We start from the raw sequence: 14,928 nt of genomic DNA, 5'->3' as shown, positions 1-14,928 counted from the left end.
CAAGCCTTTTTAAACCCTGCTCATTGTTCAAGCTGTGCTTATTATTTTTTACACTATTCAGAACTCTAGATCTTGCCTTTTGTGAATTTTTCCCTTGTTACTGTATTTTTCTTGCTCCTGATCAGTTCAGAGGACAGGAGCAGTTCAGAGGACTTGCTCCTGATCAGTTCAGATCAGAGGACAAATAGTTACCTATTTGTCCTCTTTCTTGTCTTTGTTCCTGTCTTTTGGGGGCTTGCTGTTTCCTGGGTTGGTTTCCCTCAGTTTGTTGTTCTCAACTCCTGGTCTTTTGTCTTCTTATCTGGATTCCTTACCTGGTTATGGACTTTGGCCTGTTTCTTGTCTTCAACTTTTGGAACATGTTCTGGATTTATCCTTCTGGTTCTGGTCTTACACTAGCCTCTAGATGTTGGCTTTGGATATCCCTCATTTACTGTTTTGGAGTTTTGTCACCTTGGAATCTGCATAGGGTCCATTTCTTGACTACTGAGCAGTGGACCAGCCTTACACTTCAAGTGTGAAAGATAACTTTAACAAAGTATTTGCCACCTGTGCTATGTCAGAACTAAATGACTTTGAGAAGTTACACAATATGTCAGTGCTTTCAATAATTGTGCTCAGTGTGTTTCAAAATGGATACATCTGTCCTTGTAAGGTCCCTCAGTCAAAATCTCAAAGACACTGAATATCCCTTCTCAGTGCAGTGAAGTACAGTAGATTTAAGGAATGCAAAGTGTATCATACCATTAAATAAGATACAATCTATATCAGTCTGTCCTACCAGACTGAGTAGTTGAGGTGATTATGACCTACATAATATTTTTCATAGTGAATACTTAAGGTAAGAAAGGAAAACAAAAGACTTTGAAAAGATTCAAATTAAACCATTATTTGTGACCTTGGGTAACACATTGTGAAGATATCTTTTAGGAGTGGCTTTATGGTTTGGTTCTCAGTACCTACATTTCTTCAAGAGCATTTGGATTTGTTGCATGATAATGCATATGGTTTCTCGGCAAAGTGACCTCCTTAGCAGTTCCACTTTGGTAGTAGGTCATCACAGTGTAAGATGTTCATTAGCAGGCAGTGCAATATGTCTTCGTGATTCAGTCTGGCAGCCTGACTGACATTTAGCTGATGTAATGAAACCCTGACTAAAGGGCTGGAGATTCCTTACTTTCTACAATTGCTTTAGCATGGGAAAGCAAAATGCAGATGTGATTTCCACTGATGATTACCTGTATTGCCATTCTCTAGTCCGTGTAAAGGATGTTTCATGACAAGAACACATTTTGAAAGAGCAGTTACTGTATTTTGTCTTTAAGGAATCCACATATCTGGCCTTGCACAAATTATACCAGTCACCATTCTGTGTTTTGGAATTAATACCTAGAACAAGAGACATAGACGTTGATCTGCATTGTGTTAGAATAGTGTAAACAGCTGTCAAAGATAAGCTTATAAATTTGTTTAAAATTCTTCGTTATATTCCTCAGTCAGGGCAAAGGCGACATTCCTCCTTAATCGCTGTCATTTTGTGCCCATAGCATTGTTCCCAAATTCTTCTAATATTCCTGTATACATAGTGTGTTCCTCTACTGTATAAGACTGTGCAAGTAGTATTTACAAATTACAAATGTATTTAGAAATCAATTTCTTTTTCATGTTTTATATGATTTCAGAAGTTAATGTCATAATCAAGAAATGAGCACTATATTTACAAAACATTTCAATAAGAATTTGTTTTTCTCTTTTTAATTATTTGAAATCTGATCTTACTAGGGTAAATATTAATTCAGGTATTGCACTAAAGTGCTCTGTACATTACATGAATGTAAGCCAATATTAAGCACAAATAGAAAAGAAACAAACATAGCTACTGTATATCTGTCAGCTTGCTCTAGTTGAGTATACTGTACAGAACAAGATAGTGTTCATATTTATACAATGCACATGAAGTTTGAAATAACATTAAATTTATGGATTTCCTTTCTTTTCTTGCTGTTTTTGCTTCCATCACAGTCACATCCTGATAAAAGTGAACAATCATTTTCAGTGCCTTAGACAAGTATTTAGACCCTTGTACAGATTTCACATTTTCTTGTTTTAAAACTAATACATTTGATTTATAAAGTATATTTCATTACAGTGAAAAGATTTGATTGGATCATTACAGTTGATCCAGTGATGTTCACTCGCCATTTTTGAGCATGGTTAGATCCTACCAATGCATTTGGTCATAACCTGAGACTGACTGTAAATGCACCTCCAAACTGAATCTTTTCAAATAAGTCAAACATTTTTAATAATATACAACATTTAATTATAACTCGGAATTAACTTTCTCTTAGAAATGAGTATCATCCAAGACCAACTGCAGTTATTTTCCACACACCCACCGTAATTTAATTTAATAATAAACACAGACCGCAAGTCTTGAACTTGATGAGCTCATCTTCGCAGTTGCCTGGCCTTAATTTGATTTAAAAATTAAAGGTTATGGCTTTAACTTGCAAGGGGATGAGAAACAAAACTGCAATCAGAAAGTGTTGAATGGGTAGAAACAGATGGTGATGCACTTCTAATGGTGTGTGACTAGATTATAAGCAGCTGTGATTACAAGACATTCAGTCACTAAATGCTAACAACATATCCTGCATTGCACTTTTGCTTGAGATTATGATTGGATATTCATAGAAAAAGGACATTTATACAATTTCTTACATTTTTAGTTGTATTTCAGAAATAACATGCAAGTATCCCCTGAATTATAACTGCCATAACATTTTTTAAAAACTGTTTACTAATATTTTGTATTTTATGTGAATTGTTTTAAATGCTTGACTGTATGTATTATTTGGAAAACTGTCAATGAAGCCAATATATTTGTAAAATTTCTAAATTTATAAACACAAAAGAGGTTTATGCTGTAGATTTTAATATGGCAAAAGTCTGGTAATAAATACTTTTTATATAAAACAATCTGAAAGTAAACATTTTATAATTACAATTAATAAAAATTGGAAATGAAGCTGCACAACAAATGAAATTTCAATTTAAACTGTCCTGAAGGCTTTGCAGGAGAAAACATGGCAGGAAATCAGTGTGTTGTGAAATTATTACATGTCTCTAATTCTTTATATATTTAAAGTAAAATTTAAACATTTCAATTAACAGTGTGACTTAAATCCTAGTTTTGAAAAATACATCAATGGATGTTAGATTTTCCTTGCCCTTGATGCCACTATTACATTTATTTGTTCAAAGTGACATTTCATCCACAGCAACAATATACTGTAATGATAAAGTAACAGGTTTTTATATAAACGCACTGTGGAAAATATAAAACATTTTGCAAATTTATTTTCTATTAATGTTGTCTATATTGCTTGCTGGTGCCTATTTTGTAAATATATAAGATAGTGAAGAACTTATAATTACTAGATTATTTCAGTTTCATCATATGCATGAGGATCCAGTGACATTTTCTTAATTTTCAACATTCAAAAGGTCAGTATTAAGAGAGGTGGAGATACACCGCTGATCTGCAAGAATAAAGACTTTTTTTTCAGATTGGTTTTCTAAGGTGCAGCTTGGCAATGACGGGATGATCCTCTGTCTTGGTTTAGTTTTAACATCTCATTACATTTTTCTGTAATTTTTTACCTCCACATCTGTTGATTCAATTCTGAATGGTACTTTAGGTTTTCAATATAATGCTCATAGATATGTAAATTCCAAATACAAAAGGAATTATACAAAAGGGAAAGAGCTGCAGTGCTCAGTCATTTGCATCCTATGTTTGTAAGAGAATTTTAAATATCTCTCCAATAAATCAACATGTAGAAATTGGAATTATTGTGTCAAACAGAACAAGAACTAATGAAGGTGACTTTATATGCTGTATAAAGTGAGTTTTATAGGCTATAAAACCCCACCCTTTCTTTTCTGGAAAAATTCCAGACATAAATGTAGTCAAACAAAAGTGATTATGAAGTTTGTAACAACAGTCTTCAAATGAGAGATAATTGCATACTAGATTACAATTTAAAGTTAATTTGGATTAAAATTTATTTTAAACTAAAACTTAAACATTTTAAAGACTGATGCATATATCCATGTTCATGATTCCTACAGAGTGCTTTTGTGTCTGTAGCTACATTATCTACTAAATGGGGAAAAGTCTGTGAGGGTTTCCAGTCTTGTTGCATTGTACCAGGTACCGTAACTTGCTCTGCAAACACTATGGTCTAAAAGTGCACAGTATGTCACCACCAGAAGGTGGCAAAACTGATGTGGGAGCAAAATGAATATCTACACAAACATTTTAGGCAAAGTTTGTAAGTCCTCTGTTAGCAAACTGTTTTGTAAATGTGCCGTTCAAAACTTTTCAATAATGAAAAACGGATTATTTCCACTTGGCGTCACTCCTATTTAATAAAATTGGGCTAAATGAGGTACAAAAAGTATACCTACATTTTATACATAAATACACTGAAAATCATTAACATAAATCACTTACTGTATATCTGAAGTTATTTCAAAGTTATCAGTAAAATGACAGGTTCTCTGCCTTTTTATTTAACAGACATGGTAGTCGGTTCTCTTGATTAATTTGTCATCAACATAGTTGGTCAATAAGGACCGACTGAAAGTCACAATCTAGAAGTACATAGCCATCACTGGAAACAATAGAAGCTATACATGTGTATATGTACACTAGTGACTCATTCTTTGATTAGGTTACAGATGCTTTGTGGGACCCATTCCTCTTGCAGAATCCAGACATACTGTACATGTGCCTGTTGTAGTCTTTGAGGCCTAGATGCCACACATCATCCCAGCTCCAACAAATTCATCATATCACTAGGCTGTGGTGAATGACATCCACATGACATATACTGTATGTCACATTTTCATCTTTTAAGAAGGCCATGATTACATGAGGACATTTGTGTAGTTAAATCTTTGTTTGTTGAGACTCCAACATGATGATGGAATGACATTGACATTGAAGAGGCTAAATCATCTCATTTACTCTCTTAATCTCAAGAGTCAACTCTTAAGCAACAGGAAAAGTAACTCCAGTGTTTTATGACCAGTCATGACTGATGAATTAATCAGATTGACACCAAATACATTTAATATACTTTATTTTATTAACATATAAATAGAATGATAAGCAAATTTTGATACTCAGTGTATTTCATTTTTCTGCAGTGAGTGAGCATTAATATAGTACTTATATAAATTTGTTTTGGCTGCTACAGAAAAAGGGAAAACTAAGATCTTAGAAGAAAATGTCAACAGAAGCTCTCTGCACACATTCTCTTTGATGTAAAAATCATGATTGTGTCTCTCTCTCTCTATTGAGAATTCAGACAGTGATGGCTTGTGTTGTGAATTCTTGCCAAAGGTACATTCTGTGCCTCTGAGCATCACTGCTTCGAAGAACAAATGTTTTGTACCTTGCCCAAACTTTCCTTTCAGCTAAAGCACATAGAAAATCATATAGCACAATCTCACAACTACAATTTTGTTCATCATAAAGCAATGTACCTACTAACTATAAATGTTCTTAGAGTATTAAGAGCATTAAGTTTTTAGTTGAAAAATACTGAAAGGAAAATGATTGTTGTGAAAAAGCACTGCTTTTTCTAAATTTCTGAAACCAAGTGAATTCTATAACCATTTAACATTAATTTAATATAGAGCAGCTGAGTTCATATATTTAACAGCAAGACAAGGACAATTTTCTTTTTTGTTGAGTATTTGCTGTTGGTTCTTTTCCTATCACGTTTGTTGTTTTAAGTCATTATTCACCGTGTTGGTCATAAAATGTTCTTGGCAGCAAAATTTAAAATGAACTGTAGCGCAACTGTTTGTGTTCTATTAAGCACATAAGAATCCAAATGCAGTCTTACACATGTATCATTTGACCAAAAATAGATATAAAATATATATGTAAATGTCTAACTAGTGAGGAAAATTAAGTGACACTAATAACAGTAAGAAAAATATTGCTGCCTTGAAATGTCCTTTTTCATTGAAACGTAATATTAAAAAAATTAAACCTAAAACAAATTGTTTTAAATGTAAGAAATTAAGAAGAAACTATTTAGCCATGCTGTAATTGGATTAATCCTCTCTACTTTGAGAACACTTGGCCATGGTGACAATTTATATGGAATATTTGCACAGCTGGTTCAACAGGGTGTTTCAGTGGGGATTTGAATGCAATTAACCTTTTGCCTTCTTCAAATTGGTTACTTAAGCTTAATAAATTGTCAGTAATATATTATAGTCTTTTAAGTAAAACATACTTCATTTCTAGCTAAACAGTTAGCTGATAGACCTCCAACTGAGAGCAGGATCAGTGATTGAAAAATTTGTCATTATGGTTTTCACTGAAACTGAATTTACGGTGTTTGTAAACAGTGCATTCATTTGGTGAGTTTTCAAAAGAGATTATAAATCATTTAATACATTATCTGCAAGGAACTTCTCAGATTTAAAGTATGGAAGTTACTTGAATGTGCAAGTTGACATAGGCTCAGATTTAATGAAAACTTCAACCTAATGGTGTATTGAAATTTGCAAACATTGAACTTGATATTTTTGTTTGCTGGGCGAATCTCCTTTCTGCCCAATGAAAACCCACAATCAAGTACTGGGAATCATGAACTGAAGAAACATGCAATGAAAAGATTAAGGTGAGATACACTGCCGTACAAATATCTAAGATCCATTCAAGAATTACAAATACATGTTATGAGCATCTACAGTACAATTTATAATTTAATCTTCAAAGGTATTTTCTGCTGTTATAAGAAATTGGACTGTTATGTTATTAATGTCTTTGGTGATTTAGGGTGAGAAAAAAACAGACTGTCAATTAGCTATCTTTAGGTTACGTTAATAAGAAATGTCATAAACTTGATCAAAACAAACCAGAGTAAACTAATGAGCCACCAGTATAAAGAGCTGTAGTAGCTAGTCTACAATACAGTAGGGCTTGAAACATTCGCAAGGGTTCGGTGGAGAGAATCAACCCTAATAGCCACATTTGCATACTATACAAGTCCACTCCTATGCTATCACATAATGTGCTATGGTTTATTGCACATATGGTTAAAAGACATACTGTAAATTAACCTCCTTTGTATGATAATTAAAGTACTAATGGCTTTATGTCAATTAAAATAACATTGATCAACTAAAATTAACAATCCCATAGTATCAGCTAACAGGAAGCTCCCAACACAGATTGTGGTACGTTTGCTACAATACAGAAACAAGTGCACGTTGAGATGCGGATCCTGGGTAGAGAGTCTCACTCACTAGCTAGATTTGTCTCGCAATCTCACAATCCTAGTCTCTTGCACAGCTTATTTGAAAGGAGGTTTAGCAACCTTCAACTCGATTTCATCCTGCATTGTTCTTCCATACAAGACCCCGTCCAGCCAGGACAAATAGCGAATTTGTGGATGTTAAATTTGCAGATGCTGACAATCTACTGTAATTGGAAAGTCTTGGACAAAGGATGACACTACTGCACAACAGATTATAACAAATACATGGAAAAAGAATTTCAATGCTTTTGAAGGAAAAGGATGGAAGTACAGTATTTTCCATTAGCTTACATTGTGTACTGTATCAGGGGTTTTATTGACTAGAACTTTCTTTTTAAAATGGTGGATTTGCCCATATTTGTGTAAGACTTCTGCATAATAGTGTACCTGTAAATAACTGTCATATGGGGATGAATATTCATCTATAATTACTGTATGAGGGTGGCATACTATAATGAGCAGGCCTTTGGACTAGCAGGTTATCAGTTCAAGGCCCTGCTGAAGACATTGCCATCTTCAGGAAAGAAGATACTGTACCCTGTTTGTTCCAGGTCACCCAGCTTTATAAATGGGGACCAGCATTGCAATAGGATAATGCTTGTGATGGACCAGTGTCCCATCATAGGGAAGAATCATGTCCTATCTAATCCTCTGAATGCTACAGAAACCAAGATGTGATGCTGTGGCTCTAGCATGGACATTAGTGTATTGACTTATAGTTACTGTATTTGGAATTAAATTGGACCCTCATAAACATTTTATGTTCTACAAATCTAATTACAGCTCCAAAAGAAATTAGAAACCCTAATTTTTCACAAGTAAATAATTTATTTGTAAACATAAAAGGAACAGATGGCCCTTACTAAAGTCTCTTAATCATCAAGATTTGAATTTTCCTTGCCATTTCTAGGCTATCAGTGCCAGTGCAGGACTGTTGCCAGTAGATGTAATGCTGCATTATCCCATTTATCTATAATTTACAGGAGACATGTTTTTATTTTTAACTGGAGGCTATACATAGTGTGTACAGTATAATAAACCTAACAATTTACAAATACTACGGCAGATGTTGATGAAGCCGCCCCCCCCCCCCCCCCCCCCCAAAACAAAATGAAAAGCCACTGAGTTAGAAAGTTAATGTTATGAAACATTTACTAGAGTACACTTTAAATATTTTCAGTATTATCAGCATTGAGATGTTTCACTTAATGTTTGTTCACAACATTATTTTTTACTTTTGTCAAATAATTCTTTTCAAGTGCAATAATCACTTCAAGCACTGTAAATGACAATTCGGTTAATTATTTTGGGGGAAAGCTTGGTCAAAAAGAAATGAATAGAAAAGGATTCTGTGATTATTTTTTGCAAAAATATTTAATTTTCACGAGCAGTAATGCACATTTATATGACACTTATACAGTATATTGTGAACTGTATATATAAATGCAATGAAAGATTCAAAAGCGGAGTGATGTCCCAGTGGGGAAAAAACTCCTGCTTTATCTGGAAAAACACATGGCACTATCATACAGCATGAATGGAGTTAACACTTTCTGGTGTCTCTTTTGGTGCAATACCAGTCAAAAATGCATTATGTACTATGTGGATAAGATTAGGAATAATGAAATACATCATATTCCTGCCATGCAATCTACAGGAATCAATTTATATAACAAATCTATATAAAAGGATTTCAGCATTGCATTTAGTTGGGGAAATTGGTACATTGATATTATTACAAAAATAAGTAAGCAAACAGGCCTTGAATCAGATTAAATTGAAATTTCATGCCTATCTTTACTGGTCTCTCATACATTATGCCCATTTCCACAGCACATACTTTCTAAAGATACAGCAGTGACCTTTCAGATTGAACAGTTGCCCATAATAATCACCTGCCACCAGTCATTCTGTTGTCAGAATCTTTTATTTCATGTTTTTATGGGGAACTTGAGCAGTTCAGTTCTTGATCACAAAGGAAAGGAGGTGGTATTTGTGTATTCAAATTCTCTTAATTAATGTGCACAGACAAGGCTATGCCAAAAATAAGATCAATAACATTTGAGCAAAATTCTTTGATTTACCACGCCTATTTTTCTATCACATTAAACACTTAGTAGAAGTTAATTTTTACGTTTTTAAACTGTTCCATTTTAAAAGAAGCTAAATTAAGTGCATATTATTCTAAACATTTGACATTTAAGTAAAAGTAAAGATTTATTAATGGGATAATCAAATTGATCTGAACATTACACACAGTTATACATTTTAATTATGAGTACGATATACCAAAATATAGAAGTGTGTTGAATGCAGTTTTGAGGGCCTTCACTTCAAAATCAAAACAAAGGAATGTGGATTTCCCTTATTCAAAGACATGAAGAAGAAAGCAGCTGTAGACAGATTGTGATGGAAAGTGTTAGTCACAATGTCTGTCAAGGGGGGGAAGCAGTTTCTAGCACCACACAAGGCACAAGGAGCTCAAAATGCCCACCACACTTTTGATGCAGAAAGAGGGGGGTGGGAGTGCACAGGGAAAGGAAAACAAGTCAATGCTGAAATCCTTTATTTAACTAAGAAATTACACTTCAAAGCAAGTTACATTTTTAAATAGATTTTTGTTGGTAGTCTTGGTTTTCTTGGTAGTATCTCTTTAACCACTGGTTTGTACCTATTTAACCTTATTAAATATTAAAATACCATTTTAATTAGGTTTAAACTAAAAGTGTAAATGACAACCAGGTATGTTTCACTTCCAGAATCTGGAACCTTTCCGTAGTAGTAATCTGGTAATTCCTCTGAATGAGTTTTGTTAATAAATATAAATAAAGATAGTGTCATTGCAACAGATACTGTTCTGGAAGTTACTGGAATAAAACTAACAGGCTACTTAATGATACATTGTTTGCTAGACATAGGAGGCAGAGATATTTTTAGTAACTTCCATTTCTTTTCTACTAAAATAAAAACATTTTTTCCACTAAATAATGAAATTACAAAAACAGTGCTGTACTGTAATATTACTGTGTATGTTATAAATATCAATCATTTAAAATGTTTATAATATATTTTCCAAATCATATTGGCTGAAAACAATTGTGGTCCGAGGTTAAGTGTTAAGTTTTATGCTTATTGTTTCTGACCACAAATAAATTAGATAAGAGTATGGTATAGTCTTCTTAAGCAGCCCTCTAAATCGGTAATTAATTCAACAGGCCTTATTCAACATTCCTAAACATTTTTATGTTTATTGCAGCCAAAGATTAATAGCAGCAATGAAGATTTAATGAGAATATATTCTTTTTAATATGGATCATCATATGTTTGAAGACCCATTTCAAGATTTAAGCATATTCTAAACGTTCCCTAGAATACACACATTATATGGTTGAACATTACAGATCAGATAATATTTTCACGTAGTGATATATTTAGCAACAATATTCTTATTTAATTGGTCCTAAATGACAGTTTTTCCTCATCTAAATTTCAGATGTTCTGTATTTGCCATCTTGGCAAATTACAAGATGTTATGGTCCCACATAGGACTTGTTCTAGTTTATTGTGATTTGCAAAAAAAAATAAAGCTTGGGAGGAGAAAGTTTTATGCTTCTTGTCACCCAAACCTAGAAATACATGGATTCAAAGAAAATACATTTTCATTCAAGGTTCTAATACAGAAGAGAAAATAACATCATAAGTAGCCATTTGTATGCAAGTAAATTAACTTTATATTGTTTCAAAATCCTTTAAGATAAGCTGCTGAAATGCAACCTTTTCAATCATATTGAGCATAATTTATCATGTTCAGGTATATCCTGTCTACATTTAACCTTGATATTTGTTGCAGAAAATAATTTAAATGTTTCATATCTTGATTAGGTCTGCTAGACTATCTTTTCTGGGGTCTAGAACAACTTCCACTGCTGAAGGAAAATTTCATTCAGAAAATAGTCAATTAAAAGGCTGCCAGAAAAGACCAGTCTTGCAAGAAATTGCTTTTGTTACTGTGCCATCATCAAATCTTAATCTTACCACTTTTAATTGTTTCAGAAAAGGAGTCTAAGTGACCATATGAAGAGTGCAGGTTGTGAAGATGGAGAAATGGATGAAAAGAGTGTGAAACTGGATAGGAGTGAAAGGATCGTGCCGTGCAGACTGAACACTTGCCCTTGACTGACACATAAGTACACTAGCAAAGAGTGACTAATCGGGAGTACTGTATATGGCAAACAGAGGGTAGAGGAATAAAAGTGGAAGTGAAACAGGGGGGCAGAGTACAAGGATGTGCTTGACGGTGTTCTTGTGAAATAATGGCTAGCGGAAAACAACTGTTGGAATATATAGACTTTTGTAAAATGTATAGCTTTTGTGAAGCAAAAAAAATGCACATAAGGAGCAGTTTTGGCTTTTGAACTTAAATAATTCTTCATGTGATGCTGGACTCTGTTCTGTCACTCTCCCACCCTCCAGGGTGAATAAAGCTGGTTCTGTTGAATTATCTCTCTCAGGTCAATGATTTCTCCTATGGCTTCTAACAGGATGGGATTGGTGATGGAGTTCTTGGGAGTGTTCTGAGCCAGCAGGAGAAATAGGGTTTGTTTTCCTTCATGCTGGTGGAAGAAGGAGGATGCCATGGAGAGCTACACAGTAAGAACAAGCACTGAATAATAATATTATATATTATTATTATTTTATTATATTGTATCAAATATATTATTGAGTTATAGGTAAGAAGAAGTGGGTGATATTAGGTTGTGACCTCCTCCCAAACTTTATTTTAAATGGATGACTGACTTTAAGTAAAATGGTGAGTCATTACAATCATACTCCACCTTTCATGTTTTAAGACCTAAAAAACAAGGTGGCCTGGGTTTTGTTTCAGGCATTTCAAGTGCACTAGCTTTGTACCAAATGTCAGTGTAATTTTAGTAACAAGTTACAGTGCACAAAGTACTCAAATAGATCACATTTTTCACTTTCTTCTCCTGCCAATCCAAGATGTGGCCTCTATGGAAAAATCATTTTTTGAGTTATGCCTTACTTGCTATCATATCATTAGCAATTTCGAAAACCAGGTTTATCTCTGAATTTTTTACAGTGAAGTGAAAATTCCATAGTTTTGCAGAACATTTCTTGCTTTTGCAACAGGTAGTCCTTACTGTGTAATAAATTGTTTCTGAAAGTTTCATGTTTTCAAGCCATTCTTTTTATTTTCTTTTTAACAGAATATATTTTTGCCATTCAGGAGAATACAACATTAGATGTATTGCTTCACTAATGCAATTGTGCCTCCCTGAACTATATGTCAAGGCTTCTAGTAATGTACTATGCCCTTGGGTGCCAGTGGAAAGGAAAATATAAAACATCTATCCCTTCAAAGCACTGTTATTAGTTTATTTCAAAGTGCAGTGGAGCAGGTAAATGTTGATAGCATACAGTTCCATGTATATAATTTATTTTCTTTTAATGTGCTATAAGACATTTAAAAAGGATTTGCATTAATTTATTAATTCAGAATACATTATCAGTGTTGTTGTAGAATAATAATGTTTTAAAAAGTAAGTGTAAGTATGTTCTTGGAGGTAGATGAGCATTTTTTTAACTTTTTTTTTAAACTTGCTCACTTATTAAATCCATGCCCAGGTATTTTGATAAGATTGTGAAGATTCTGATAAGATTTGATTAGATTTTAATAAGAAACTGAAGTGTAGATTGTAACATACCAATAAAATCATTATCTCTTTAACTGGGTTTGACTTTAATTTGCAGTTTTGTAAAGTATTCAAAGTGATCAAGATGGTTTTTCACATTTGGTAGATTCATTGTTCAAAAACTGAGTGAAATGATTCTTACTGATAACTGACTTCTGGGGAAATAGTGGAACTAAAGTCATGTTTTATTTTTAATGCCTACTAGTGTGCATCTGTTTGACTTTGTCACTATATACTGTATATACAGTATATGTGACTTTAACTTAATATGTGCAACAGTATGTAATGATGAATCCTGAGATTCCTGTAGTATAGTCATTGGGGGGGAAAAAAGCAAACAAATACTTCTACCTATAATGTATAGTGGTACTGCATCAAACATACCCTAAGCTGTAAAGGTGTTTTCCAGAAATAAAATAAATTTAAAAAAACATGAAGCTAGATGACCCAAACAGAAACTAACACAAATCATAGTAACACTATTTCCAAATGCTGCTACACAATATTAGACTAAATGCTTTGAGATTTGTTCAACGTTAACAGTAGGGTTCAGCATGATTATATAAGACATTCAGTTGTACAGCTGTAACCAGCCACATTGCTAAAACACTAAAACATTTATGTTTCATATATATTTTTAGAAAGCATTGAATGTCAAGTGAATATTGCATCAGCATTCCATTATCATTATATCTTTGTGTGACAACATTGTAAAACATGAACAAATGCGCCAGAGTCATATTTGTATTGCCCCATTATTTCTGTTCCAAGCTGCAATTTTTTACAAGCAATATAAGTGCTTACATTATATAAGTGTTTACTTATGTAATGTTACAACATTTTGATTAACAGGTTAGCTTTTGCATATTATAATATATTATGACTAAAACCAAGAAAGTTCTATTCCTAAATAGTATGGTGCCCTCTATATCTACCATTTAGTCCTACTCAGACACCACACAGTCAAGCAAGGGATTACAATGAACAGAAACTGCAATGTTCAGTTATAAGTATTAGTATGAACTTTTAAAGCATTATTAATCTCCTAAAGCTTTGCAAATGCAGTACTAAGTAACAGGACTATCCAATGTACATTTGATGAGCTTCATTATGGAAATTTGAAATATTCATGAGAGTTTTAATGAATAAAAATATTAATTTTCCCTGGAGCCAAAATAGCCAGCACCCTCTATTTCATTATACACATTTGAAAAATTTGCTTCATTATTGGTGACTGCAAGGCATAGGCCTAACAATCAAATTGAAACATAGCTTGGTAAAAGAAATTGTCAAATAGTCCGATCAACATTTTCTGTTCTATCTAAAATGTTTCAGTATTTCAGCCTTTTATCAACAAATACACAAAGCTCTCAGTGCAAATACATTTAGAAAAACAACTGATAATGCTCATTTACAATATGGCATGTATGAAGCATCAGGCACTGCTGCTGAAGCATATTATACCATTCGTTCTCTTATTAAAGAAGGTTATTATCAAAGCGTAGCAGTATATAACTATAGAACACATTCCATCCATCTATTGTCTAATCGCTTTATCCAATATGGGACCATGGGAGAGCTGGAGCCTGTCTCGGCAAGAAATGCAAGGCAGGATACACCTTGGACAGGACGCCAGTTCATCACAGAGCACTCGGAGACATGCACACACTCGCATCAGGGCCAATTTCCTCTGAAGTCAATTAACCTACCAATATGTCTTTGGACTGTGGGAGGAAAACGAAGCACCTGGCGAAAACTCATGTGAAACAGGGGAAGCATAAAAACTTCACACAGATAGCACTCCAAATATAGAATTGAACCCAGGGCCTGAGTGCTATGAGATGGCAGACCTAACCCCTACA

Source organism: Lepisosteus platostomus, chromosome 9 (assembly GCF_059453375.1).
Source record: "Lepisosteus platostomus isolate fLepPlt1 chromosome 9, fLepPlt1.hap1, whole genome shotgun sequence".
In the NCBI taxonomy this organism is placed as follows: domain Eukaryota; kingdom Metazoa; phylum Chordata; class Actinopteri; order Semionotiformes; family Lepisosteidae; genus Lepisosteus; species Lepisosteus platostomus.
This window is presented reverse-complemented; position numbering follows the sequence as displayed.